The sequence below is a fragment of the Sinocyclocheilus anshuiensis genome, unplaced genomic scaffold, assembly GCF_001515605.1.
Source record: "Sinocyclocheilus anshuiensis isolate Anshui unplaced genomic scaffold, SAMN03320099.WGS_v1.1 scaffold1392, whole genome shotgun sequence".
NCBI classification, from domain to species: Eukaryota; Metazoa; Chordata; class Actinopteri; order Cypriniformes; family Cyprinidae; genus Sinocyclocheilus; species Sinocyclocheilus anshuiensis.
The window spans coordinates 476,977-482,787 of NW_015542476.1; positions in this window are offsets into that span (position 1 = coordinate 476,977).

Sequence of the window (5,811 nt, forward strand, 5' to 3'; positions counted from 1 at the left end):
TGTTTTGTCTTGTTTTTAGATTCGTGACAGACAACACTAAATAAGACTCACAAACAGATATCAGACTGACACACACCAGAGCACTTGCTGAATGACAAAAAGCTGACGCTGACGCTGGTCGAGACGTCACCCGCCCGTGACGTCTCGCCCATCTATTGGTCTGATTACACACGAGCTTCAGAGCCGGTCACGCTGAAGGGCGTTCCCCTAGCGTTTTCCGACGCAGCTCGAGTTCCTGAAGAGGAACATAAGCTGCCATGACTTATTGATCACATAATTTTTTTTTACAATGCAGTAGCTTTTGAAATGCCATGGTGCTCTTGTATTCATATTAAATTGTTAAGAGTAGCATGCGTAAAGTAAATCAAGCTATTTTCCATAGCTATAAAATGTTTTCCATATTGCTTCCACACAATCAGTTCATGGTAATGAACAGCAGTAGTAATCATCATTAACCGAGCCAAGAGAATAATCTAGACTAGATAGTTGTTTAGCTAAATATTTAGAGATGGAGACAGATGGGAAGTGGAAACCGTAAAACATCAAAAAGCTGATAAATGTTATATGCTCTAGACGTCACATCTTTGTAAAGAGACAGCCTTGATCTCTTGTTTTTGTCACGTGAGAACATTTTACACAAATTAGCTGCTAAAGACACCACGTATGTATAGCTGTCCTCAGTTGACCATATATATATATATATATATATATATATATATTGAAGAAAGATGTCACTTTATAAAATATTTTACCTGATATGAGATTAGTTTATGTCTGGTAACTCTTTTTGTATCTTTGTGTGTGTGGACTGTGGAGAACAGTTAAGGAGGGGCTTGCTTTAAGGGGTTACTCCACCCCAAAATGAAAATTTTGTCATTAATCACTTGCCCCCATGTCATTCCAAACCCGTAAAAGCTTAGTTCGTCTTCGGAACACAATTTAAGATATTTTGGATGAAAACCGGGAGGCTTGTTCCTCAAGAGAGCCCTCTGAGAGCGAAGCACGGCAGTAACACCAAAACGGGCCGTCAGCTCCTTTTTTTTTTTTTCGAGAGCTGACTCTGCGTGCTTGCTCCCAAGCAGACAGCAAACAAACTATTTGTATCCCCACCCGTAAAGTAACGCGGGCAGGGAGGAACACACAGCCTGAATGCTGCCTGCCCTCACCTTAGGTGAATTGTTTTGTCTTGTTTTTAGATTCGTGACAGACAACACTAAATAAGACTCACAAACAGATATCAGACTGACACACACCAGAGCACTTGCTGAATGACAAAAAGCTGACGCTGACGCTGGTCGAGACGTCACCCGCCCGTGACGTCTCGCCCATCTATTGGTCTGATTACACACGAGCTTCAGAGCCGGTCACGCTGAAGGGCGTTCCCCTAGCGTTTTCCGACGCAGCTCGAGTTCCTGAAGAGGAACATAATTTCAGTGTAAAAACATCATGTGAGCTGTCACACAGGCAGTTCTGGAAATGTCAGTTTACGGTCTTTCACTGTAAATTATAAAATGCCTTGTCTTTTTCACTTCCACAAATGTAACAGTTATTTACTGCAAAACTACATGAAATGTCCTGTTAGATTTATTACAGTTTTTCATTGTATAGAGTAAGGGAACTTACCCTTAACCAATTCATAGTTTTTTTTTTACCGTAGCATTTTTGCAGTCTTTTACTGTTAAAAACGCAATCTTTTTTTAGTGTTGATAAATGCCTTTTTGACAAAGATGCCTTTGTCCAGCCTAATGTCCTAACAAATCACAAAACATTTAAACTGAGTTTTTAGTACCAGTATCACAAAAGAGCAACAACTTACACTAACAGTCACTGGTTAAACAATTGTATCAAAAATTGTATATAAACAGACAATATATATAATATATAATATATTGTTTTGACCATATATATATATATATATATATATATATATATATTGAAGGTATGAAAGACATCATCAGAATAGTCCATCTGCCATCAGTGGTTCAACCGTAGCGTTATGAAGCAACGAGAATACTTTTTGTACGAGAAGAAAAAAAAAACTTTATTCAATAATTTGTCTCCTCTGTGTCTCTCTGCATCACCGTAGCGCAATTTTGGAGAATATCCACTGAACGCAAACTGCGTACACTATTCTGTGTCAGCCACGATACAAGGATATGTTTTCTATGTGTATTTACGCTTTGATTTGAATGAAAACAGTGCATCCGTGCAGCGCGGCTGACACAGAAGAGCGTACGCTGCTTGCGTTCTTGTGGATATTCTCCAAAATGGCACTACGGTGATGCGGAGAGACACAGAAGAGATGAATTGTTGAATAAAGTCGGTGTTTTTGTTTTCTTCGCGCACAAAAAGTATCCTTGTCGCTTCATAAAGTTACGATTGAAACACTGATGGCAGATGGACTATTCTGACGATGTCTTTCATACTTTTCTGGACCTTGACAGTGTAATTTACTTGGCAGTCAATGGGAGAGTCACAAGCCTCCCGGTTTTCATCCAAAATATCTTAAATTGTGTTCCAAAGATGAATGAAGCTTTTACGGGTTTGGAACGACATGGTACACCGTGTAAGCAGTGGCGGCTCTTCAGGGGAGGCAGGGGAGGCAGGGGAGGCACAGCTTCTCCATAATTTTGAGGTGAAAATGGGAGGAGGACGATTTAATGTTAATAAAATTCACAATTAATTTCAGTTCATGTCTCAGAATGTGTATTTTTTGTTTGTAATTTCACAGTTGTAATACCATAACGTGAAAGCGCCGCTTTTCTATCGCGAATGTGCTGAATCTGCTGATGTAATTACAACCGCTAGGTGATGGAGAAAGGGGAGGGGGAGGCCGAGCGAGCGCTGAGCTCTTGTGCCTCCGTTGGTAAAAAAAAAATAGCCAATCAGCATCGAATGTTCACTTTCAGCGCTGAGGAGTGTTGAGAAAAGAACCCTATTAGCCTCCCTTCTGATATCAACCAATCATCATAGAGACGTAAATTACGTGATAATAGTTTAAACGTCTGCCGCTGCGCTGATAATGTACCAAGTACTTATGATGAGTAGCGATATTGAATATCTGATTGCCAACAGATTTACCAAGCTGTCATTCAAACAGTATACAAATTTAGGGAAAACAGCCTAAGCTGGATATAGGCTACAGCAGTCGGCTTAATTAAATGGCGCAACAGGCAGCTCTCTTTTAACACAGACTTTTAAGAAGGGATGGATGTTTGCTTCAAGTGATAGGCCAGGTAAGTGAAATTATATTATCTTGCTGTATGTATGTCGTTTTCTTTACGTTTTCTGACTAAAAGCAACCAAAAAGCCATTTTAAAGTGGTTAAGCAAATTATAATAATAATAATCGGCAGGGATCCCAGACCAATACAATTAGTGTGCCTCCTCTATTTTAAAACCCACGAACCGCCACTGCGTGTAAGTGTAAGTGATTAATAAGTGATTGACAAAATTTCCATTTTGGGGTGGAGTATTCCTTTAAGTACAGAAAGTTTCTGTTAATGGTCACCTTCTTCTTAAAATACAAAGCACTTTGATGAAACATGAAGTACAAGGCAGAATAACTTATGGCCACTGATGATAGACAATATGTGTTTCTCTTTGCTACATAGTAGAGAATGCATTATTAAGATATATGCATATGCATTTTGCACAGGATAATAATAATAATAATAATTATTATTATTATTTCCAATAGTCATAAATTAACTGTAATATAATATAATATAATATAATTGTTAAATTGTAAAAACATGACAATCATTTGAGACATTTTAAAAATACACTATGTAATTCTGTATTTACAGCAAAGCAGAATTGTAAACTAATTAGACATTACAATTGTCTAGTTTGTTTTCTAAAACTAGTAAGAATAATCAAAACTGTGGCACAGCGATATGTATTCAAAATACATGCAGTAAATTATTTATAAATTAAATCCAATTAACTAATTGTTTAAATTGTTCAAAGCCCTAGTTACAATATATAACAACGTTTAAAACGTAAAATTACCACGTATTTACAGCAACAACAACAAAAACGGAAAATATTTACGAATCTTTCGTATCATCAAGATATTTGTATTAATGCATTTTTATCATTTTATCGATAAACGATTTAGATTTTTAGACCCCTTAACCTAACCCCAAACCTAAACATAGCCTACCCATTTTTTTTTGCGAAAATAAAAAGATATACAACGTAATTGACATGCAGGGAAATTACGTTTAATAACTATATAGCATTAAAAGGTATTTTGAGTCACTAATCCATCTCCTACTTCTTAAAAATATGTACAGTACAAAGAAAAACATGACAGGCAGATAAGTGCAATCACTATAATTTATTTATAACAAAAATATCAACAGCAGTACCAAAAGTAATCCAAATGACGATGTGTTGCAGTTCCAGTCCTCTCTGGTGGAATACAGTATAGTTTTGTGTGCGGTACAGAGCAGAATTTAAGTTGTTAATCGCTGAAAATATTATCCAGATTATTATTATACTTATTCTTCTTCTTTTAGTTTTAGTTATGGCGAGTTATCCCGATCTACTCCATGAAGTCGCGTATTTCTCATTCAAACACACCTCACCAGAAACGATTTTACTGCCGTAAAGCTTCTTGAAGCGGCAATTTTTTCATCTGTAACGAGAGCGAAAAGATTATGTTTATTGCTATGTGATTTATTTATTTTTTATTTATTTTTAATGTAATGTTTTTTTTCTCCTTTCTGAATTCAATTGCTATATTTGCCCGTCCTTGAACCTCTGCATGGCTCTTTTCCATATGTTCACTTTTGTATTCCCTCAGCAAGTGCAAAAAATAAAAATAAATAAATAAAAATTGTAACGAGAGCGTCAGTGAGGGTTTATGCTTACGGTCGCTGCTGAGGATGGAGATGAGGATCGCTGAAAAAATAAAATTGATTCCTTTGGAAATTTTTATTTTATTTTTTATTTTTTTTAAACGCCTTTTTGTGTCCCATGGCAAACAAAGTAAATATTACATGATAAGTAATGGTCAAACGATTGCAGATATGTTATTCATTCTAAGGGTTTAAAGTGTAGGCCTAGTCTTTTTGAACATGTACCTTCGAAACAAGTTGGCAGCAGAAATCACACAGAGCAGAACGAAACGTTATCATTTCATATATAAGTAAATGAGTAAACGTCATTTAATAAATTGCATTTATTCATATGTAAGTAATCTACGTTTTAGGTGTCGTCAATATGTCAGTATCCCTTACCAAAAAGTAGTATACTTCAAGTTCATTTTAGTAAGTATACTTAAGTAAAGTTCAAGTATATTTTTAAGTATACTTTATGTAGTAAGTATACAAGTTCTTTACGAATGCTCACTCATCAATTAATTAATTGCTTAATTATCCCATTAACTTTAACTCGGCTTCAGTGTTACTTTAACACTCTGTAGATTGGGACAATATGTACTCTGAGCAGAGTTGATTTAACTCTGGGGATTTTACTGTGTACCTTTCTCTGTCTATGCAAACGAAAGTTTTGTGGAACCACTTTTTTTTTTAATGTAAAATACATACGAATTCTCATGAGATCATGTTGGACTGCTCTAGTGTCACAGCAAACAAGTTGAAGGTGGTTTACCATGGAAAAGTTGTGGTTGCCTTATATTTCCTTTTCAGTCTTCCAGCTGTACATTTGTTGCTTTGTGTAATGTAAACTATTTAACTATAACTATTTAACTATAACTAAAAAGCCCTAACTTCAGCAGACTTTTCACCTTTGCAACATCAGTAAAATGTTTCTTTCCTGTTTTTAGCATTAAGCAAACTGG